Source organism: Mustela lutreola, chromosome 4, assembly GCF_030435805.1.
Source record: "Mustela lutreola isolate mMusLut2 chromosome 4, mMusLut2.pri, whole genome shotgun sequence".
Lineage (NCBI taxonomy): Eukaryota > Metazoa > Chordata > Mammalia > Carnivora > Mustelidae > Mustela > Mustela lutreola.
In genome coordinates this window covers 80,157,919-80,182,798 of record NC_081293.1, presented here as the reverse complement: position 1 = coordinate 80,182,798, position 24,880 = coordinate 80,157,919, and the positions used below count along the sequence as shown (strand labels likewise).

The 24,880-nt window shown below is 40.5% G+C and overlaps 1 protein-coding gene and 1 non-coding gene across 4 annotated transcripts in view; both read right to left on the bottom strand.

The window, feature by feature from the left end:
• The window catches only part of RYR2 (ryanodine receptor 2), a 751,000-nt gene that overhangs the window by 547,505 nt on the left and 178,615 nt on the right, over positions 1 to 24,880 (bottom strand). The gene's annotated exons all lie outside the window — the stretch shown is intronic.
• On the bottom strand, positions 23,881 to 24,015 carry LOC131831033 (small nucleolar RNA SNORA2/SNORA34 family). The gene has a single exon (XR_009353548.1). It is a non-coding gene; the product is annotated as a small nucleolar RNA SNORA2/SNORA34 family (small nucleolar RNA).

Genomic DNA, 24,880 nt, shown 5'->3' with positions numbered 1-24,880 from the left:
GGATTTAACCTTTATGCCCACCCGGAAACTCAGACAAGGAGATACTCTATGACTATATTCTTGGTATAAAAGGCTTCAGTCCTCATTCAGCCCTAAAAAGTGCATTTTTAAATCACCCAGTAAAAATACATTGAAATGTCTGTGGCACAGCCTGTAATGCATACTCTGTCCCTAGATAACATCAGAGACTTCACAGTGGAGAGAAATCCTATAAATGCGATGAATACAGAAGAGCGCTGGGCCTCAGCACACCCCTATAGAGACACAAGAGAACCCACACAGGGGGGAAAAACTCTATGAATATAAAGATTATGGGGAACACATCAGGCAGAAGGCCAACACTTATTCACACTAAAAAATTTGTATGACAGAGAAACTCTGTGCTTTCAATCAGCAAGGAAAGGCCTTCACTGATAAATGAAAAACATGAGCAAATTTGCACAAGAGAGAAGGTCAATCTCCATCATCACTTGGAGGGGTTTGGGGTAAGCTCCAGCTCCTGTATGTAGAAGAAAAGTGCAAAAAGTCATCATCTTTAAGAAAGAAGGCAAGGGGACATTTACCCTGAGATGTAACTCTCTGGGAGGATTCCAGAGAATTTCTGCTCTGAAAACAGATCAATGAAGAAAGCAACCGAGATCCTCTACTCATAGAGCAACACCTGTAAGACAGATACAGACTCGAAACACCACAACACATTCTCAGCTCCGGGAATGAAGAGCTTTCCTCCATGATCACTCATTCCTTAATCAACATTAAAGACTTCACCTGAGGAGGCACTTATCCAGTCAGGTCAAGCTTCAGTTGGAGCTTCCAACAGAAAACCCACGCTGGGAAGATACTCTCTGAAGAACCCCGATGCTAGCAATGACTGTCGAATGACCTCTGACGGAAGAGATGTAAGATACAGAGATAATGCTATGAGAAACGGTGAGTGCAGAATTTGGTAAGAAGTTGTAATAAAATTATAGTGATCTCAGTTAAACAATATTAAATTAATTAAAAACATGCTCCTCAATCAATTTGTACTCATGAATATGAAGGCAGTAAAAATTGTTGAAAATCTAGTATGTTACTATTTCTCTGGACATACCCATGAAAATGCACTGAGTGAGAATGGGCCCTTTTCCCCATTAATAGTCCTTCCCTGACAATGAGTTAAGTGGCTCCTGACATTTACGCAGCACTAAACATCATTATAAATATTTAGGTTAATCAGAAAATAACTCAATGCAACTAAAAAATGTAGAATACAAGATAGCGTACCTTTACTATAGAGTGTTAAGTATGTATTAACATAAGAGTGACGAAAATCCCGAATTCATAATTTATTAAAAATAAATAAAATTGGATTCCTATATCCTATCATACCTAAAAAATAATTCTAAGAATTAAAGACCTGGGGACCTGGGTGGCTCAGCTGGCTAAGCCTCTGCCTTTGGCTCAGGTCATGATCTCAGCGTCCTGGGATCAAGCCCAGTGTCAGGCTCCATGGGCTCATTGAGAACTGTGCCTCTCCCTCTACCCTCCTCCCTGCTCATCCTCTTTCTCTAATAAATAAAAATAAAAATTAAAAAAAATTAAAGATTTAATTGCAAAGGCAAACTTTTTGACTTTTAGAAGAAAATACCAGTAAATATTGGTATAAGTTTTTAATACAAGGGGATTTCTCAAGCAAGACATAAAGAACACAAAAGAGATTAAGAAATTCAACTTTACTAAAATTAAGAACCAGTAGTCAATAAAAGGCACCATAAAGTAAAACAATAAATCAAAATATATGGGAAGAGATTTGAAATTCATACTAAAACCAAAAACATACATGAAGGATATATAGAGTCACTGAGAAAAAAAAACAAAAATAGGCAAAAGCATCAATAGCATTTCGGCAGAAAATGAAATATAAATGGTGAATAATAAGAAAAGAAGCTCGATCTCATTAGTAATTAGAAAAATACAGACTAACGAGGAAATAAAATCCATTCTATATTCTCCAGACTGCAGTGGGGGAGGGAGGGGCACCAATGTGGAAAAATGCAAACTCTTGTACATGTCTGATGGGAGAATAAATAGTTAAAAACCACGTTAGGAAACAATTTGGCATCGAACTTGAAAATGCATGCCTTGTAAGCTGGCATTTCCATTCCTAAAAAATTCCCCAGAGAGAAATCTTGTTTATTTGTATGAGAAAGCATGTGTACTGATGTTCCTAACAGCACCAAAATCGTGAATGAGAAATGGAGCTAACTATCAGCTTCGACAGTGGCGGCAAGAAAAGTGACAGAGTCAGCCATAAGACTGGAAACCAAGGAATGGGCTGAGGTGAGCATTTTGGAAGGGAGGCCATGAATAGTCCGCGTGTGCCAGAAGAACTCTCTTTTGTGGTTTCCTATCACGTGATTTGGGGGCAGACATAGCAATCTCAAGGGTCCAGCCTGAGCTGGACATCAGTAAAATGGTCACAAGTCTTGAAAAAAGAGAGACACCGGGACATGGAAGTCTAGAGGCACACAGGCGACTAGTTCGGGACTCCTGGCCAAAAGATGTACGCTTTGCAGTAAAACTAAAGGCACTGAAGCAAAACTGAAGATTCTTAATCTCTCTCTCTCTCTCTCTCTCTCTCTCTCACACACACACACACACACCCCAGAGAGAGAACCGGAGGGTATGTCAAAGCCCACTGAAGCATGGGCAGCACCAATGAATCAACCCTGCAGAAGCCTGGGGGAAAAAATCTATTTTCCTCTTGAGTAATATTATTCTTCACAGGGCTAGGATCCCGCTTACACTACAGTGTGACCACTTAGCCCTCAGCTCCTCACCAGTAAATGAACAGACTATCCTTCCAGGTCCCTGCCAGGACTTGCATTTTATGGTTCTGTGGGAAAGACAAAAGGAGGAAGATGGAATCCCCTTCTGGTAGAAATTCAAAGATCGTTGGGCACCTGGGTGGCTCAGTGGGTTAAGCCGCTGCCTTCGGCTCGGGTCATGATCTCAGGGTCGAGGGATTCAGTCCCGTATTGGGCTCTCTGCTCGGCAGGGAGCCTGCTTCCCTCTCTCTCTCTCTTTCTCTCTCTGCCTGCCTCTCCATCTGCTTGTGATATCTCTGTCAAATAAATAAATAAACTCTTTAATAAAAAAAAAAAAGAAATTCAAAGATCGCAATTACCTTTCACACTTTTACTCTGTAAACTATCTCTAGCTTCCTCCTTTTTTTTTTTTTCCTCTTTTTTTGGTAGAGGCAACTAAAGGATATCTCATTAACATTCCTGACTATTCATGCTATGTATGCAGTTTTATGCAAGAGGACAGTATCATTTTTTTTTTTTAAATCTCTTCTCCCTAATACAGCAGTAATCTGGGGCTGGGGCTCGGTGCTGTGGACAATCAGGCTGAAATACAGACACAAAATGGCATATGCAAGCTGATGAACCGTGAGGACAACATTAGCATGTGCCTGGGTAATGTCAGCTGACGGGGAGCTGGACAGAAGCATCCAAATATCAGAGACCATCAAGACATAAGACCTGTTCTTAATTTCCAAGTTGTAAGTGGCAGCTATCCAAATTTAAGGCACAAGGCAGAATGTTTCCTCTGAATCTATAAACATTTCATCAGTGCCTTTCTAGTCCCAGTTTGGTAGAAATAAACACTTCCATTAGAGGGGAGCTTCACCTTTTTCATCTTGATACACTGTATCGGGAAATCCACCAGGAAGCAGTAAATTCAGTGCACCAATAGGCTCTAAGGAAAGCTTTGGGTTCTCCAGGATCTGCACTGTTCTGACCAACAGAGCTAGAGTCCTACCCTGCTGTTCTCCTCATGGGCCAGCAGCAAGTTCTACTGATGTGGAATTTTAGCTTCCTACCGACTAAGACTTGACAAGAAACAAAAGCTGGAATCATCTACAGAGGTCTTGAATGTCTTTCTTAAATGCTGCAGAAACCAACAAAGACATCAAACAAGGTATAGAGAAGCCTTTATCTTATGAAGAGACACAGATTATGATCACATTTTAATAGGTCTATATTCCTCTTGGAATTTGTCATACCCAAATATCAATCTTCCTTAAATTCCCCCCAATTTTGCCATATCCCAATGTTCCTTATCTCCATAAGCAGCACTGTCAATCAATGTAATCAAAACAGGACACCTCTGGGTGCCTGGGTGGCTCAGTCGATGAAAACGTCTGAGTCTTGACTTTGGTTCAGGTGATGATCTCAGGGTCCTAGGATCGAGCTCCACATTGGTCTCCAGTCTTAGCATGGAGTCTGCTTGGGATTCTCTCTTTCTCCCTCTGCCCTTCTCATGTTCTCTAAAATAAATAAAATCTTCCAAAAAAAAAAAAAAAAAAAGACACCCAACTTCCTGCTTCTAATGCCTGCATTCCTTTCACCGGCTCTCCCACCATCCCAGGCTTTGTGCATGTCAACTCATTCTCATGGTCTATTTATTGGCCCCCACATGCTCTATTTTCTCCAGTTCCACAGCTCTCTCTCCTGCCCTTCCCCACATCGCTCAGTATAATCCGGCCATACACATCTCCTGTCTATTCCTCAAACATGGAAACCCTTTTCTGCCTTGCTTGCCTGTCCCTTTGCAGAAATGCTCTTCCTCTGGACCTCTGCCAAGCCTGTTCCTTCCCATTATTGACATCTCACCATAGTTGCTTACCACTCTACCCCAGTCTCATCACTCTCACTCTCACTCCTTTATACCATGGGTCCCGTTCGGCAACTGTCTTCTTGCTCATCCTCTTCTCCCCTAAAATTACATACATGCCATGAACAAAGAGCTCTTGCCTACCTTGTGTATACTGATACCTAGTGCCCAGCACACAGGAGACATTCATAAAGGATATCTGGAAAATAAAAGAATGAAGGGATTCTTTCTGTGCCTGTCAAGGGGAAAGGAACTGCCATTTATTATTTGCTAGAACTACCTCTTCCAGATACCAGGAACAGCTAACCACCATGAGACACCTATGTCCCAAGTACTATGCATTTCCTCAAAGACACACTGAGGGAAGTCCTAGGTCAGTTCTACTTAGCAACTTCTACTCATCACAGAGCACAATATCTGGCCCAGAACACCGTCACTGGGTGAGTAAATGAAGAGCTCTAGGAGGTGAGTATTATTATTGTGCTTATGAGGACAAGCAGGTGCTATTACTACAGCTACTTTACGGATGACAGTAAACTGCTTGTCCGTGGCTACCCAGCTGGGTGTGATGGAACGGGGTGGAAAGTCCATCATCGAACCTCTAGGCTGCACAGTTCTACACATACTGACATAAAATCATTGCACCAAGAGTCTGCCTGGGGAAATTAAGGAATCGACCCAGAAACTGAACCTAATCCTCCAATTTCCTTTTATCAAACATGTTTGATCATGTGGCGACAGGCAAAGTGAACAAAGTTACCACACGCACGTTGAACTGTGTTATAAACAAAATCAAGAGCAGGGCGGCTGGGTAGCGCAGTCCGCTGAGGGTCCAACTGACTCTGGGTTTCGGCTCAGGGTTCCCGCTCAGCCTGGAGTCTCCTTGAGATTCTCTCTTCCTCTGCCCCTTCCCCCTCACTAAAATTAAATAATTTTTTAAAAATCAAGTGGAAAAAACATAATGAAATAAGCAAGTTAGTTGGAAGGGAGGAGTAGCAGGAAGTGGCAAGATGAGAAAGAAGGTTGGATGTATCATTAATAAATAATGACAACTTAGTCAACAGTCCAACGGTGGGCCAAGAAAGGGCAGTCTGAAGTAATGATGCTCGATTGCTTTTTCTTCTGTCTTTTCTTAAAATCTAAGTGGAGACAGAGGGACAGAAGAGGAAAACGGACTTTTTTAACTTCCACATCTGAGAGGGAATAATACTAGTTTAAAACTTTTTCTGGACTGCTGCAGAATGAAATTAATACGTTGGCACTTGCCATATCCTTTGAGATTCATCAAAACACTTGACCAAATAACACTGTACGCTTAGAACTCAGCAAAGCATCCTCCCCTTCCATCGCTGCTTCCCTACGTTTCCATGCTGCCCTGAAGCCCGGGGGCAGGGATAAGACAGAAGAGCAATGGCAAAGGAAAGAAGATGGAGGAAGGTCAATGGCACAGGTCTGCCCCAGGGCCAGCAAGAAGGCAGTACTCTCTGCAGGGAGCTTCCAAAGGGTCATAAAACCCGGCAAAAGTTGTCCTGATTTTTCCTTTCACTGTGCACAGCCAGTTCTCAACAGTCAGGGAATACACTCCTTCCTGCCTGGTTAACTGTCCCCTCCACCAGATGTCCCTGACAAGGTAGAGTACCTAACATTAGAGCCGCTGAATTACTAAAGGAAACCTACATACAGACACACACACACACACACACACACACACGCATGCGCGCACGCTACTACACTAAAGAGCACAACACCTCACCAATAATTTATGGATGCAGATACAATCAGCAATCGATTCGATCCCAACTACAGAAGAACTGAGATAGGTCAGGACGGATACACCCAATAAGACTACATGAAAAATCCATTCCGCTATCCTGATAGGACATATCCCATCTATTTTATTAATTAACATATAATGTCTTATTTGCCCCAGGGTTATAAGTCTGTGATTCATCAGTCCTACACAATTCACAGTTCTCACCATAGCACACGCCTTCCCCAATGTCTATCCCCAGCCACCCCATCCCTCTCACCCCCTCCCCTCCAGCAACCCTCAGTTTGTTTCCTGAGATTAATATCCCATCTATTCTTTGGTGACATTTTATTTCAAAATGGGGGGGGGGGGGGTTGAAACTACCCTCACAAATACCACCCAGAAGAATAAGAGTTGCACAGAAACCATACGGTAAATGAAATTTCTTTGTTCCTATCATAAATCTTTAGAAAATAAGTTTCTGAAATATGTTCAGAGCTGTGATAGAACAAAATTTGGAATTAAAAAAAACATAAAGGGAATTCAAGCGTCGAAAATGGCTTGGATAATACGTGAGTTCATACATGTGGAACTGTAATAGTGGAAACAGCTTACAAAAATTAAGCATTTAACTTGACCTTGATCACAAGAAAACGGACTTGCAAGTAAAAAATCAGATCTAGAAAGACTAAACATATTTAAGACATTCTCAGTGTCTGTTTCATGCCAGACCGAGATTAAGTTTGACAGATACATGTACCAACAGTCACATCAACAGAAATGTATCGGTTTCTCTTTTCCACTTAGAAAATATCATGCATAGACACGAAGCCTATGTTCCCAGCTCTGAAATGATCTGAAACTCCTTCTTGGCACTAAAGATTGCCACAGATAGAAAAGTCCTGTTAAAATGCATCTTCGTGTATGTGCTGGGTAAGAGTGTTAGTTTGGCTCTCTCACACCTCTACATGGAACACAACCCAAGGAACAGCTATTCAAGGAAAAAAGTGCTCCTCTCTGCACATAAAGCATTAAGACCAAACAAAGAGACAGAGTCATTTAGCACTAAATAATGTCTCCCTGTCACCTGGCTGATGTTCAAGCAGAAAGTATTATGAGACCAAAGACAACACCAGATGGGATGACCCCTTAGGATTCATTCTGCAATTAGACCAGAGTGTTCCCTACTGTACAAACCACTTATGAGATATTATGCTTCTATGAAAAATTAAATATATTTAGTCATACTCCTCTGAAATATTTAGTATCTGTGCAGAGCAGATAAGACCCACATGTAAGTATAAATATAGGTACATATCATGCATAATAGATTGGTTGAGCTTGCATCCATATTTTAAAATATTAGCAGTCTGCCTTCTTCTGAGGAAAGGCAGAGGCCACAGTGAGCGAGTGACACAGTTTCTCAGAAATCCATACTAGACTCACATTGTATAAACCACATTAAAATCCTAAAGAGAAAACTACTATGTACTAATTATCCCAGCACTGAGGAGGAATACCAAAAAGATCACATTTTAAGTAAGATTATGGAAAAGATGGAGAAGTAATTTTAGAGGCAATTTTCAAGATCTGAATACACACACACACACACATACACATATGTATATGTATAATTTCATGATAAGGCAATGTCAGACCTTATGGTTTCCTGCACACACTTTCCCTGTCTCTCCCAACCTTCTTCCCTCCCCCTTTAGGTATTACATATACAAGTCCATGATCCCTAGTAAGTACATTTTTCTTATATTGCATAACACAAGGACAAACTTTCAAAACTGATCCAAAAAACTACCTAACAAAACTGCATAACAGCAGTCAGATACATAGTAATATATACCACCCACAGGAGAATAAACACCACAATTTTCAGCAAAAACATGCCAACACGGAATAATGAAATTCATAGAAACTACTTTAATCTTGCTTCGGGGATAGGTTTCGATACAGATCTCCCCACCTGCACGTTTATACAAGGGTTCATCGCACAAAATGTATAGATAAAACAAGTGTCTGAATTTCTAGATTTGCTTTTGGAAAACACTGAAATATCAGTATATAGCCTCAGGCTCCAGTTAATCTCTGTAATTGACAAACCTATTAAATTAGGGTCTTGCTAAACATAAAAATCTATAATACAATGGGAGATTACTATCCGGTGTGCCAAGTGCCGAAACCTCTCTATTTTCATAGGCTTCCAGTAATTTACCTCACTTCTGTTACAATCAGTGAGTATCTCAGCTGAGTGCTTTTCTGACATGAGAATGAATCAATGAACCAGCCAGTTCTACCTGAGCATGGAACTCCTCATTAGAATTGGGTACATTTATGCTGTAGACAGTGAGTCCAAGCAAAGTAGCAAATTTCAGCTCTTATGTTATTTTCACTCAGCCTACACAAGTATTACAGAGACAAGCAAAATGTTAATTTGTCCATGAAGCAAATTCATGATGTAAATTTTAGGGCTAGATTTTGGAAAGCTCAGCACTGAATTCACAAATGCAAGCTTACAGCGGGGCAAAGATAATGGACAGCAAACCAGTGCCACCCAGATAAAGGGAGACACACAGATGCCTGTTCCAGAAACCCCGAGGTTGCTGGGAAGGAGCCCAATCAGAACCCAGGATCGGAAGCCCATGTTCAGCCCTTCCTGGCTGCATGACCCCAGGCAATTCTCAAGCACTTGCTCCTCAGTCCTTTTCATCTATTAGGTGGAAATAATAACACTACCTAATAGTAAATTGTCATGAAGTGTCCAAAACACATTAACCTGTAATAATAAGTAATGTAAGTTAAGGGGGAAAAGCCTTATTTTTGGACTAAAATCAGAGTTTGAATGCCAGCTACGCAGCTCTCTGTCCTAGTCACTGTGATTGTCAGTATTTTCATCCATGAAGTGAACACCTCCCTCAGAGGGTCATGCGAGAGATTAATCAAAAAATACCTTCACAAACTACCCAGGACCGGCTGCTCAGAATATAAAAGATGAATAATTGTTGCTGCATCATTCCTATTTCTGTAAGGATTAAATTCACTCGCTCAAGACACACTAGCATCAAGACAGAACAAGCTCCCACACCCACGAAACTCACACTCCCCCAGGAAGAGAGAAATGCCCAGCAAATGAACGGTTGTGAAAGCGAACACCGGAGACTGTAAGAGCCTACCATACAGAAGGGCAGGGTAGAGTAACGAAGGGGGGTTATGTCACCCGCTGGTCAGAATCAGCCTCTGGTCTGAGGGGACACACAATCACCATCACATCAAGTTGAGAGTGAGCATGTTGAATATTCCAGGGCAACAAATACCATTCTGCAAACAGGAAAGGGTTTCGTGAGCTCCGGAAAGAGCGAGGGGGCTGGTGGGTCAAGAGGAGGGAACAAGGACAGAGGCCAGGTGGGGCGGGACCCTTGCAGGCCATGGGAAGGACTGTGAAGGGTTGTGAGGAGGGGAGTGACAGGACTCATTTTACTTCAAAGGACTCATTCTGGCTTCTACGTTGGGAGCAGCAATGCTAGTGGAGAGGGTATTACTGTAACTGAAGCAGAAGATGATGGCAACTTCTGCTGGGATGCTGCCTGTGGGGAATCGGTGGGAAGCAGCCACAGTCTGAATGTAATTTAAAATATGGGACGCCTGGGTGGCTCAGTTGGTTAAGTGTCCGACTCTTGATCTCAGCTCAGGTCTTGATCCTCAGGGTCCTGAGTGAGGCTCCATGCTGGGCACGGGGCCTGCTTAAAAAAAAATAAAAATTTTAAAAAGTAGCATTGACAGGAAAGGAGATGCAGATAGAGAAAGGAACAATTACAAGTGTGAGGGCTGAACACCCAGATTAAGGGCAGTGCCATGTACTAAAATGGGAACACTGGGAAAGCAGTCTGAAGCAGGGACAGGGGCGGTGTGGGGTCAGTTCGGGACACATTAGGTTTGGGATAACTTTTATCCAAATGAGATATCAAGTAGGCAGCTAGAAACAAGACTCCGGAAGTCAGGTCAAATGTCACTGCTGAAGATATACTTAGGAGTCATCTGTACGATAAGATTGCAAAGGGGAAGTCAACCTCTGAGCGGGAGAAGGTGAAGATGACCATCTCTTCTGGCAATATGTTATCATTGGTCGCCTCCTCAAGCGTCATTTCAGTAGAGTGGTGAGGATGAGATCCAGAATGGAAGGGATTTACAAGAGAATGGAAGAAGAGCAAGAAGAGATGAAGGCATGGAAAATTCTTGAACTGTGTGATAAAAGGGGAACAGAAAAATGTTACGGCAGCAGGAGGGGAATATGGAATTACGGAAGGAAATATTCTGGGGTCCTCTAATATTTCTAATATTCCTCTAATATTCTTCTGGGCATTATGGAGGGAGGTGACCAAAAGAGTCAAAATTCCTGCTCTCAATCAATAACATCAGGACAAGGATATGAAAAAAATAAAGCAAGCTAGGACAAAGATATAATGGGAGTTGATATTTTAAAGGGCTGTCTAGGGAAGAGCTCTCTGATACGATGACATTTGTGTGGATGATGTGGGAGAGTTAGCCATGAAGAGATTCAAGAAAAGGTTCTAAGAAAGGTATTAGTGGGGGCGCCTGGGTGGCTCGGTGGGTTGAGCCTCTGCCTTTGGCTCGAGTCATGATCTCAGGGTCCTGGGATCGAGCCCCGCATCAGGCTCTCTGCTCAGCATGGAGCCTGCTTCCCCCGCCACCCTCTCTCTGCCTGCCTCACTACTTACTTGTGATCTCTATCAAATAAATAAATAAAAGAAAAAAAAAGTAAGGGATTACTGATATGTTTGAGAAATATATTATCAGATGTTTATATGTTGGTGGGAATAATCCTACAGAAACCCAGTAGAGAGGGAAAAGCTTGTGAGGGAGAGGGAGATAGGACAGGTGTATCTCTACCCGTCATGAGTTCAGGAGAAGGCAGTGGCCACAGGTAGGAGCAAAGACAGAGCTCCTGGTAGGTTGGTTGGTTTCGTAGAGGGAGGATATAGAAGTTTGCTTCCAGCGACATCTGTTTTCTCAATGAATAAGAAGTAAGTTATCAGCTAAGAGTGAGAAGGAAGAAGAGGTTTGAGAAATACAATATGGGGCAGTGAACCGCCTAAGGAAACACACAAGGACAGAATGTCAAGACCCACTTGAGGTTAGAGATCCTAAACATTCACTGATACGCACAGTAATGCAAGATCTTTAAACTCTAAAATACTGTGAAATAAATGATACTGTAAGTTAAAAAAAAAAAAAAAACAAACAAACAAAAAAGGAAGAAAAAAATAATGGCCAAGCAGAGAAAATAAAATGTCCTACTCGTGTGGACACAGGTTGGACATGATGAGTTAAATATCCTGAAAACCGTTTGCAACAAGCACCTTCCGAGCACTTAGGGAACACCGGGGAGACAGAAGAGGGAGATAACCAATGACACTGGAGCATACACATGATAGGGTATCGGGACAGAAGGAAGAAGAGGACAGAGGAGGAGCAGGAAGGGACAGGCCACCAGGAAGAGCAGACCCAGGCTCCTGCACATGTAATAGACATCGTAGAGCCCCTTCCTACCTACTATCCAGTTCAATTCATCCCAAAGCTATTTGAGACCTATTAGAAAGACTATTACAGTTGCCTAAAAAAATAAAAAATAAAAAATAACTCCACGAAGTCAAAATATCAATTAACTCTATAAATCTTGAAGTGGACTGATGGGATTTCCCCAGTGGGACCCTGGTTCATAGCATCCTTCACACCTCTAGCCCAGGCCTCTCTCTTCCTGGACCACACTCTTCAGGGACAAGGATGATGCCTTCTTGTTACTGCAGCCGTGCTGTCTAGCCTCATACCTGGATTATTACAGATTTTCAATAAATGTTGGATAGATCAACAAATGAATAAAAAGGTGTAAATAAAAAAAAAATCATCAACTAAAGTCTCGCCAAGAGGAATTAAAATACCAAGTCTCTCACTTTCTAGCTACTTACCATTGGAATAATCCCCTTCAGGAAACTCAATGATCTTATTCACACACAAAATAAACCCCCCCTTATTATACTGCACTGATCACTATAAAGATTAAATTAAACAGACGAAGCCCTTTGGAAACTGAAGTGCTAGGTTATTAACATCCACATACGGATAGCTCGGATAAGCCACAGAGGTCACGAGCAAGGTCATGCAGAGTTTCAGCAGCATGGCAAACAGCTAATGGAGACACCTGATCACCCATAAGAACTCTAGGTCAATATTATCCACAAAAGACTGCAGTCTTTAGTAAAATAAAGCTTAACAGAAAATGTAAAAAGGTGTCCATTATGAGTGATGTGAAAACCAGACTTGGTGTAGAAAGAGAAGTCACTAGCCTGCCAAAGGTACGTACCCAAACTTTCATCTAAAGGAAATGGGCACTTTAAGCTTCCCTGGTTTCTGATATCCTTCCTGTCCATGATGCTCAATCAAAAAACTATCAAAAATGCTCAATGCAACAACTTTTATTTTTGGATTTAAAAAATTGCCTAAGATGCCATTTAATGTCTACCATTTTTGTATGTCTTTTAAAAATTCAAATTGGACTTTTTAAGAAATCTCTCAGCGGTAAGATGCTGTCACAAGGAGTTTAAGTCTCTTTATCATGAAAATTGGGTTCATTCCTTGTTTTACACATTCCTTAGAGCAAAGACAGTTATATTACAACATCCTTTTCTACCCTTTCTAGCAATCAAAAGGTATCAAGGCTGTTTTATGAGCAAAAAAAAAATAAATAAATAAACTTCGTATGAATAGAGGAAAAGAATTTCCTGCCTGGGATTCTTTGGATTAGTACTGACAAGGAAAAATAAAAACCAAGAAAATACCCCTCAGTTCATGTTGGGGGTATCTTGGAGAGGTCTTCCGTCTTGAAGATGATTTAGTCGAATTATAACTGAAACACAACCCAAAGCAGTATTTCTCTTGTTAAATAAATGGATTTTCCAAATTAAGTATCCTGCTTGTATTAATCTAATTAGATCATGCAAAATCCCCAAAGCTCATGATTTATAGGTGAGATTTCAACATTCTAGAAACCTCTGACTCCTTTGCTCAGCCCCTCCAGATGTCAAATACAGTGTAAGTTTTCACCTTTAAGACCCACCTAAGATAGCTTGCACTCTGTTTTTCACCTGTGTTGCCAGCATAACCAGGCTCTCTCCAAACTACCATTTCTCCCTTCCATTCCCCACAAGGCTCTAGCCACCTTTCTCCAGTTACCCAAATACCCTGCAGCATGGTCTTTGTTCTACAAAGTGTTTCTCCTTTGTGTGTTCTTCCCATGGTGCAGTACACTCATGAATTATCTACAATGGCCAGCAAGGGACAGCTTATTAAGCTGTCATGAGCCCCTTTTCGTAATCAACTCTGGAAAGAGGAAGTCTCTTGTGCAGTCAAACATAATCAAGTTTCCAACCAACTAGCACCTCAAAGGTCTGTGACATCTCAGTGGGTTCCGTTTTTCTAATGTTTCTTTTACCCAGTAGTTACTGTAACTACCTCTCTCTTTTTTTTTTTTTCTTTTTTTTTTTTTTTTAATCAAAGACTGCCCCTCACGGGGGTCCTTCCACAATAAATGGGCAGGACAGGGAGAGTGGGCACCCTCAATATGAAAGTCTATGTAATTTAAATTCCACAGCAAACGAAAGAACAAGAAAAGTGGAGCTGTAACTAGAAAGCTCATTTTAAAGAAACAATTTTTTTTTTTTTTTCCAGGAGCTCAAAATGCTTCCTCTTCCTGCACTATTTAATAGTTTCGGAGGGCTTTTTCCTTTCACTTCTCATGCAATCGGACAGAAAAATCAGGAAAAAGTATTGTCAAACTCTTTGTGATTAAACTGTGAATCATTTAAAGATCTCTTTCAAATTAAAAGTAAGTAAAAGCAACATTTATACAAGTGCCAGTCTTCAACAAAATAAAATAGAAAAGAGGTCTTTCAATTAGGACCAAGAATCACTTACAAAATAATATATAGGACCACAAGAAATAAGGTTGTCATTAGGACAAAAAGTTTTATCAATCTCCCATTGAAATTGGCAATCGAGTATTGTAACTTCTCCATTGCTTGGCTGAACTACCACATTAAGTCAGTGGTCATTAAATCATGGAAACAGATAAACAAACAAATAAATATAAAACCAAAAACAAACCCACAAACCAGAAGAAATTTAAAAATAACCAAAAATTTTAAAAAACCATGGAAACCATTAAAAACAAAGTAAAAATTATCACGTTATCCTGTTTCTGAGCAAAAACCAAATCTAATACAGTAAGATGCCATATTACAACCAAGCCATAAACAACAAACAAGCCATAAACGACCAAGCCAGAAAAACATGAGGTAGGTTCCATTACTTTCAAACTGAGTACAAATTGTTCACATTGTACTTGACAATTCCAATATCTCATAAACAACACTGATGTGCAGAAAATAAACGTAACTGCCTGAAAACAAATAGCACTGACAAGCTCCAGATAATTCCATTATGCTGCTGGTACAGAGAAAGGTCAACCAGAGTGACAGACCAGCAGGGCCAAGAAAGAGAACAGACTTTAACACCTAGGGTGTCCTACGACTTTGGATTAAAGCTGCTTCTACAATGAAAACAAATACTCCACCGCTGTTGAGGGACCAACCTGTTGAGACTCCATGAAGAGAGAGAACAGAGGTTTCCTAGTGCAGAATTAGCAAACGGATCTTCACGCTCAATACGGTGCTTTCTCAATATTCTCTTTGTTGAGGTTTCCCTCCACTCTGAAACAGTATTTAAAACTCCTCAATTTATGGGGCGCCTGGGTGGCTCAGTGGGTGGGACTCTGCCTTCGGATCAGGTCATGATCTTAGGGTCCTGGGATCGAGCCCCACATCGGGCTCTCTGCTCAGCGGGGAGCCTGCTTTCTCCTCTCTTTCTGTCTGTCTCTCTGCCTACTTGTGCTCTGTCAAATAAATAAAATCTTTATTAAAAAAAAAAAAAAAAAAAAAAAAAACCTCTTCCATTTATATCAAACCCCAGACACAGAGATCACAAATAGGCAGAGAGGCAGGCAGCAGGGGTGGAGGGGGAGCAGGCTCCCCGCTGAGCAGAGATCCCTATGTCCTGATGTGGGGCTCGATCCCAGGACCCTGAGATCATGACCTGAGCCAGAGACAGGGGCTTAACCCATTGAGCCACCCAGGTGTCCCAGAAGTCTTGGTTTTGACAATCTCTGGTCTCCATCTACTTCTGTTTTAATGGAAATGAACTTTTCCCTGCACATTCTAACCGACCCTACAACCTTACTGTTTCGTGATCCTGACCAGTATGGAAAGAGAGCTGAATTGTATTTCTACCTTAACAGGAACCTGTTTGCCTTTCGGAGCCCATGTAGAAATTGTCTCACGGGGCTGCTCAGTACATGGTGAGCTGTGTCCTGCCCAAGCTCCAGGGTTCAGAGAGGCATTCCAACAGAAAAACAAAGGGGTGCCCAAAGGGTCCAATCATAAGGCACACAAAAATTACCTTGAACAAGTACTAATAAAACATCAAAACCATGAATTATTAAAAATTATGTTTAAAATAAAACAACCCCTTGTTTTTACTAAGGAAGCAAACATACTTTAAAGCTTCACTATAAATGGCCTTCAAGGAAAAGCCCCCACTTGAACTAGTGGCATCGGACAAGAAGCACTAAGTGTGGAAAGGTTGCTTTTGTTTTCTAAATTTTGAAATACCACCTTGTGCATGAATGTAAATGGACAGGAACATTTAAAACAGAAGGAAGCAGCAGTCTCTTGTGTGGATAGCCTGGTAGTCACTGCCCCTTCTGGTGAGATAAACCTTGATTTTCTTCTTGGGAATGAACTTCACCTCCCAGACTTTCAGTCTAAGTGATTTGAGTAAAACAGATCATGCACTCCCATCCTTCTAGGGGGCGCACTTGTGACCAGTAGTTTCCATCCTGGTGACATGACCCAAGTTGGAGCAATGAGACTTAATCCCAGCAATGGAATTACTAGGAAGGCGAAGTGCTCTTTTTCTCCCAGTTTCAGAGATAGTAGAATGTAGGTCAGGAGCTGGTTGTGACCATTTGGCCATGTCAGAGGAAAAACCCATCTGCATCTGAAGCCAACACTGAGGAAAGCATAGCCAAGAACCAAGGGGACCAGTCATAATGTCATCATTTGAATCCCTGGAAATGGCCATCCATGAACTGAGACCTTCTCTGGCCCTTTCAATCATAGGAGTCAATAACACACCCCTCCTTTATTTTGGCTTAAACCACTGTGAGTTGGGTTTCTGCACATCCCAAAGAGTGCCGCCAATAACTTGAGTGAATCATTGTAGCATTGGCGACATCAGAAATACAAAAATCCTTTTCAATAAAAGGAGGTCACCTTCCCTAGGAAAAGTCCATGAGGACCTGGGAGTGAGGTGATTTCCATAAAGTCACTGCTCTTCTGCAAGAATTTGTGTTATGTATTTTCTTAATTCCTTTACACTTCAGAGTAACATGACAATGGTGACCTCCTGCCAGCTGGAGAACTCCTAATGTTGAAAAAAAAAAAATCCAGAATTCAGTGATTTTGTGATACCAGAGTATTAAACACCAGATGAAAACAACTACATATGGCAAAAGCATGTGAGTTTCTTTTGTGCTTAAACATTAATGGCAGTCTTAATGAGCAAGCCAAATGATCTCTTCTTGTGATCAAATCCTAAAAGAGAAAGGGAAAGATACTCTTTTATCCAAGCTTCCCTCCTTCCTGCTGGGAATATTTAAATCTCAATTATTCCTCAGAGTCTTTGCAACTATGCAGAGTAAATTCCTGATGGGGAAAAAAAAAAAAAAAATGAGACCCTTTCTGGGTATATTCACTCCATAGTGAAGGAACTGCTAAGAAAGAAAACATTAACAGCCTTGTTCAAGTGCACTGCAGTATGAAAGTTGGAAGCTGGGGACACCCCCACACATACATTGCCTAGGTTCAGAAGCATTTTTCCAAAGAAAAACAATAGCAAAAATATACATATTTCCATTAACAGGCAAAAGTTCACCTGTCTTTTACACGTTAGTATTTTTAAGTTTCTATGTGTCTACTGAAAAGGGAAGTCAAGAAGAAAGTCTGATTGGGAAAAGTGCTGATGTTGACCCAGGTAGCAGGATCATTCACCAGGATGCTTCCAAATCACCTAATTGGTTTAGTACCCCTTTCTGTGGTTTTTCACACCACCTTCTCAATGCTCATAAATATGCTAGAGAACAGGTCATTATTCAATTCAAGACAAAGTCAAACCATAACTGCAAAGGTCAACTGCAACTCTAGTCTAGATCTGAGGTGAATCGCAGGTTCATTACTAACCTGGACACACCCAGCAGCTACAGACCAAAAGAACAGAACAGTTGGTCTGGCAGGTGGTTCCACAGAACTCCTCATGACTCCTCACAGTGGAGGCGGCGACCAAGACCATGGACCAAGGACCAAGGTTAGGATTCTCAATATCCAATGATCGGTATTTTCCTTCTCTAAACTATGGGACCCTCCTAGCACCCCATAGTAAATAATTAAAGGATACTGACACAGTATCCAATCATTCCCCATGCCCGTTTTCCAATTCAGGAAAGGACCATACAAAAAAACACTTTCTCTTATAATATCTTAAAGTACCACATGCCATTAGTAAAAGCTTCTACTATTAAACATTCTATATTAAATTACCTAAATTCAATGTAATGTTTCTTCTCTGGTTTACCATTTCAAAGATGAAGGGTTTATTGCCTGCTATCTTCAGGACTTTTTGGTACTTATCCTTAACTTCAGCTGATCTTTCTTTACTAGTAACCATCTTTATCATCTTGGAGAAACCATTTAATTTTCCTAGACCTAAATTTCATCCTCTACAAAATAAAGTATCAGAACAAATTTGTGGACACTTAAGGCTTTTACTAAGTCAATGTTCATCCCAACACTCTAGGTTGGTTCCTTAGACTCTATTCTAGCTCTTTAAATATGTGCCCCATGTACATTTTTTCCTACATTCCCAATTCTTTCCTGGTACTTCCCAAGGAAAAAAAGTAATAAAGATACAGATAAAAAGAATCCAACACAAAATTTCAATGCTCTTCACTGACCTCCTATCTCACAATACCCACTATAGGTGAATGGGAGGGGCGCTAATATGGCAACCACTGTGTCTGAAACATGGAAGGCATACCCTTTCTTCTCTTCCTGGTATCAGAGCTAATGAAAGCCATCAGCTGGCCATTAGAAATAAACCTTTCCAATCTGTAAGTCAGGTTTTTAGTGTTTTGCTGTTATTTTGAAAAACTGATGGATGATAGAACACTACGGAGGGGAAGAGAAGTTTGTATTCAGGGACTCCCCATATACTCTCATATGGGGATATGGGTATCCCCATATATTCCATATACTCTCAGGATATGCCAGAATGAAGACAGGCTTGGGGAATTCCTACTCATAATGCAAAACAACACTGGGATAAAGGTAAGTATGTGATTGACACCAATGCTTGCTTTTCATGCTTTCCTCAAATATACACACACACAAAGTTAGCATGTGTCAGTTTAAATGATAGCACATCTGTACCCTACCTTTTGCTCTAAAAACTATTTTAACAACCACGGTGTCTAGCCTTAAGGGATATGGGAAAGCATCTCAGTGATCTATCCTCCTCTTAAGCCCCTGTTACTTAATGACATGAATGACCATAGCTGCGGGATCTTCATACACGCGTAGGGAGCAAATCAATGTTGCAATTGCAGGAGTCAAACCCAAACTTTTCCAATTTTTTGATAAACTAAGGAATACATAGTTCACTCCGCAATCTCCTTTGCTTGTTAGTGATGAGGAACTATGCTGTGAATTCGGATGAACTGGTGTTAATATCCAGAAACCACTTTGAGAAGCAGCCCTACAATTTATAGAAATCATAAAACCACTCATGATAAAGAATCTGATAAGGAGACCAGAAGTGATATGGATCCCTACTGATCCCTACTAGCTGAATACCCACTCCTGATTTCAAGAACAACTGTGCATCAATGACCAGGGGAAGGCCAGTCAGGAAGGCTCACACAGTACTGGGACCTTCCCCCATGGAGATGGGCCTTTGGCAAAAAGTAGGAAAACACCTCTTGTTTAAAGGACAGGTCTCTAGAATCCTTTTCTCTACTATTCATAAATACTATACAACAAGAAAGTCAATGTATATGGACTGGAGTCGAGAGAAGAGATCAAATAGTAAAATCTCTTTTTTTTTCTTTTCTTTCTTTTTTTTTTTTTTAACATTTAGTCAGAATTTTGGAGAGGACACCTGGGCTTCTGAATCAAGATGCTTCAAAAATAGACCCCAAATCCCAAAGAGAGCTACACTAGTGTTTTTAAGCACCTTTACCAGTAAGAGTAGAGGACACATCTTTCACAGCATCCATAAGCTTCTTTAAAAAATGAACTAGATTTTGGGATCCCTGGGTGGCTCCAGTCAGCTGAGCATCTGACTCTTGGTTTTGGCTCAGGTCAGGATCTCACCACCCCAGGATCGAGCCCTGTGTCAGGCTCCATGCTCAGTGCACAGTCTGCTTGGGATTCTTCCCCTTTTCTTCTCCTTCCCCCTCTGCCCATTCCCCCATCCGCATGCCCAGGAGCACACATATGCTTTAAATCTTTTTTTTTTGAAAACTAAATATAAAAAATAAAAATTAGATTTTTGACCATAAAAAAAAAAAAATCACAAAATTTTGAGTTCCCTGGGGGCCACGTACATCATCTGTGAGTCCCCTACACTTACTGCAAATGTAAGAAAAAAGTAGGTACCACTAAAATTTACTGAATGAAAAAAAAATGTGACTGAAAAAAAGTATTCTCTACTTCCATACATCTAATAAGATTAGGCTATCTAGAAATGTTTTCTATTTCCTAGAATATTAATCATCAGTCTAGCCCTGTTTAATATTCACAAAAAGAAAATTTATAATCATAAGTATGTTTACAACTTTCAATTTACATATATTTTTTTAAGATTTTCTTTATTTATTTGGCAGAGAGAGAGAGAGAGACAGCGAGAGAGGGAACACAAGCAGGGAGTACGGGAGAGGGAGAAGCAGACTTCCCACCAACGAGGGAGCCTGATGACAGGCTTGATTCCAGGACGCTGCGATCTTGACCTGAGCCAAAGGCAGATGCCTAACTACTGAACCACCCAGGAGCCCCTCAATTTACATATTTTAATTTATCCCCACAGTTAAGAAATTTGCCATCATTCCAACATAGAGCATGTAAAAACATTTTAACACCTGAGATCTGAGGACAAGCCAATTCCTACTGAACAGATACTTCAGACGTAAACTTTGGAATATTCCACAGGCTCTGTATGGGAAGGAATTCATGAAGGAATTAAATACCACAGTTTACTAACAACCAAAACTACTTTCTGGTAAGTATTGTGAATTCTGTCTAGACATAGAGGGTTGATGAATGAAGGGTGGGAATGACACGGGAAGGTTCAAAGGTTCACTTTGAGGGGTCCCCTCCAACTCTTATGGTTCCCTAACCTTATGACATAAGAATATGTATCTTTAGGTGGAAAGGCACAGAAGCAAGAAAGAGACTTGATTCTTGCTGAAAAAGAAAGGGTTTTACTCCAAGGTTAAGGTTCCCTCAGGATATTCTAGAAACAAAATGTCGGCAGCTCTCACAATCAAGGGCAATGCACACTAAGTGCAATCCTTACGAGTTCCCTGAAGTCAGTTACTTAGTATTTTGTGTATGAATGCCCAGTACTGACCGGTAGGCCCAGTATCTTGTATGTCCTCAATAAACGTTTACTGACTAAATTCAAGACTCTCTCACTCTCAGCAAATGTAATGATTTATAAAGTAATTCAGATAAACACCAAAGCTTCTGCATACAAAATAACAAAACTGGCAAAGACAGAGTTGAAGCGTAACCCATTATAATCAATTAAGAAAAACATGGAAGCTGTGTCTTTTTCAATTTAAATTATTTGTTTGCCATAGCTGGTAGGGTTATTTAATGTCTTGAAAAACAAACAAAAAATTTTGGAGATTATAGGATCAGCTTCATCAGAGGGCAGGAAGTAGGTCTTCCTATTCAAAGAAGGCAGGGCAGAATTTCAGTAGATGGGACCATCTTCTGCCTGGAAACTAAGAAGTCTCTGGGGAACTTGAAAGTAGGAGCAGAAAGTTATTGTTCCTACAAAGGTCAGTTTACCTAGAACTTCTAAAAGAAACTTCAGAAAGTTTCTCATCTTTTCAGACTTTGCTGGTTATTAGCTAAGTGGGGGAACCACACAGAACTGTCCAGTAAGACATATGACCCAGGGTTCTGGGGAGTAAAGCACGGAACGTGTAGAGCTTTCCTAATACCTTAGAAAGAGTTGAATACTGAACTCTGATTGGTAAATAACATGCTTACGGACGTACGTTCCTACAGTTGGTATTATTAACAGTTAGGAGAGTTGTTAAATGGGAGTTTTGATTTGCAGGATTTCTAAAACAAGTTACATTCAAAGGGCATATCCTTCCTAACAGACACTCCAAGGAATGCATAAACAACGAAACCAACAAGTATAAGACCACCAAGCTGGGAAAGGCAAGACTAATAGCCATTATACTTGAATGATGCATATTCTAGTCATGACACAGGCATAAAAATAGAGAACATCAGAAAGTCACCCAATAGAAACTGAGTATTAAAAAGTCACCCAAAAAGGTGTTAATAATAACAAATTCATAACTAATTAATAACTAATAACAAATTACCAGAGAAGACTAAGAGGGAAAAAAAAAATACTAAATACCTAATGTGATCATTTATACCATAAACTTCTCTCTCTAGAACAAAAAATTCTTGGGTTTAAGGGTAGCACAAGGAGGAATTTCAAAATGGATAAAGCAATCTGTGAACTTCTGAAAACACTTTGCTTCATCTTAGTCACATGTTCTAACAGCAGAATTAAAAATTTTGCAGCATTGAAACAAACTGGAGACGCTTACCAAACCATAATTTACCATTTTCATGGGAATATAGGAATTATCTCAGGGTATTTCCTCTTAATAAATATGCCCCAACTACAAACTGATGTTTCTTTAATCTTCACGTTCTTTCTCCATTGGCTTTCCATATTTTTCCTCAATATCTTTCCTACTATGCAAAGCTGATAAAAGTATCAGTTGTGTATACTGTAGGTAAGCAATGAACAAAAATGTCTTCAGCGCTGAAGTACTTTCAAGCATAATTTCTCATCACTCTAGCATCTGCAACTTTCTCTCTTTTGTTCACATTTTCTAATGTGCTACGGTCTAAATGCTTGGGTCCCCCCAAAATTCACATGTTGGAATCCTAATGCCCATGTGATGCTGTTAGAAGGTGGGGCCTTTGGGAGGTGTTTAGGTCATGAACATGAAGCCCTCATGAATGGGATTAATGTCCTTCTGAAAGAGAGCCCACAAGGCTCCCTAGACCTTCCATGACATTAGGACAGAGTGAGAAGTCTGGACCCAGAAGACCACCCTCACCCAACATGCTGCACCCTGACCTCAGACTTCCAGCCACCAAAACTGTAGGAAATAAACTGGGTGGCTTAAGCCACCCAGTCTGTGGTGTTTTGTGATAGCACCCCAAACAGATAAGATACCATGTAGACCCCAGAAGTTGTTACCTAAAATCAGAAAAACATTAGAGGGCGCCTGGGTGGCTCAGGTCGTCGGGCGACTGCCTTCAGTTCAGAGCTGATCCCGGAGTCCTGGGATCAAATTCCACATTGGGTTCCCAATTCCACGGGGAGTCTGCTTCTCCCTCTGACCATCTCCCCTCTCATGCTCTCTCTCACTCTCAAATAAATAAAAATCTTTTAAAAAAATGTTTGAAAAGAAATGAGCTACAAAACACTGGGTCAGTAGTGAAAAGACTTCATGTTATTCAGCATCCAGTTGTGAGGCACAGAGATGCTGAGTGATTTGTCCATTGCCACCCTGATCCACGGCAAAGAAAATCAGTACTCATCGTGGCTCCTTTAAAAACCAAAGTAGAGTAGGATTGAGCAGGAGGACATGGAGAAGGCAGAAAAGACCAGACAACACACTATGACCTGCTCAGGCCATGGACTTAAGCCTCCAGACAAGGCCATCAGGTCCCCAGTGCCTAACGCCGCACACATCTCCCTTCGTTGGGGAACATGAAAAAGCATCTTCTGTATTCATACCCATGTACTATATCGTGGAGAGATTAACTAAATTTCAGCTCGGAGGGGAATTTATGTGGCTAAAACAAAATGCAGGAAAGGTATGGTAAGTATTTTAATAAACCGTATGCGCTGCTAATGCTACCACTGGGCTCTCCATTATAGATTCACATACATATAATCAACATGAACTACATTCCTTGACAAAGTTCCCCGCCCCCGAGAAAGTATGTTTTTCCAACCGAATAAGCCATTCCCCCCTGGATGTTGAACGGTTAACAGACCACAGAAACACATCACTCTTGGCTCCTGTTTTGAAACCAGCAGCTAGAGCAAACCATGGGTCTTGAACTCAGGGCCTAGGTCAGTAAAGTTTTAAGAAGCTCTAACTTACTTTACATACCTCTGTACAGCAAGGCATTTACCTGGCTGAATAAGTAAACACGAAAAAATGATGCAAAAAATAAAAATGTCCAGTTCTTTGATTGTCATGATACAAAGCTACTCACAGATCAAACAATCACTACATAAACAAATCTCATGATCCTCACTCATTTTGCTAAAATCATGGTCTTCTTAAAATGACCACAGACTTAACGTCTATACAAGGAAAAGTGCACTTCAAATTACAACTAGTGACAGTTTTAGGAGTATCCTTTTAAAAATGAAAACAGGCCAATATACAACTAACTTTTCTATTAAGCTATCTATCATGTTAACGGATAAACATGTTATTTAAAAACTTGTGTCTCTACTGTCAAGGAAGATTCTTCAAAATAACTCCATTTGGAGGAAAAAAGTAACATAATGTTGAGAGAGTTATTCATTTCAAGTGATTGTTGGCTATTGTTTTTCATTTTTCTAAAGCTATCTGGCATTAAAGGACTTGGTAACAAGTCTGAAACTCCAGTAACTAACATGTATAAGAGAGACTAAAGTCAACATTCTCTTTTAAATAAATCAAATAGCCTTAGGGATAATATTAGAAATATTTATTTTTAAAAGTATTGGAATGATCACTAGGGGGACATTTGCCCTCTCTATTTATGTTAGCCACAATTTAAGGGTTTGGTGTGTTTTTTTTTTTCCCACTCAGTGTTTCTTCCAGGATAAATAAGATAGTTGCTTTTCATAATTAATTTTAGTTACTTTCCTCAGGGTAATGTAATAGTTCAACATTTTATTCACCTTTCAGCCTAACAACAATTTATGATGACATAAAAAAGG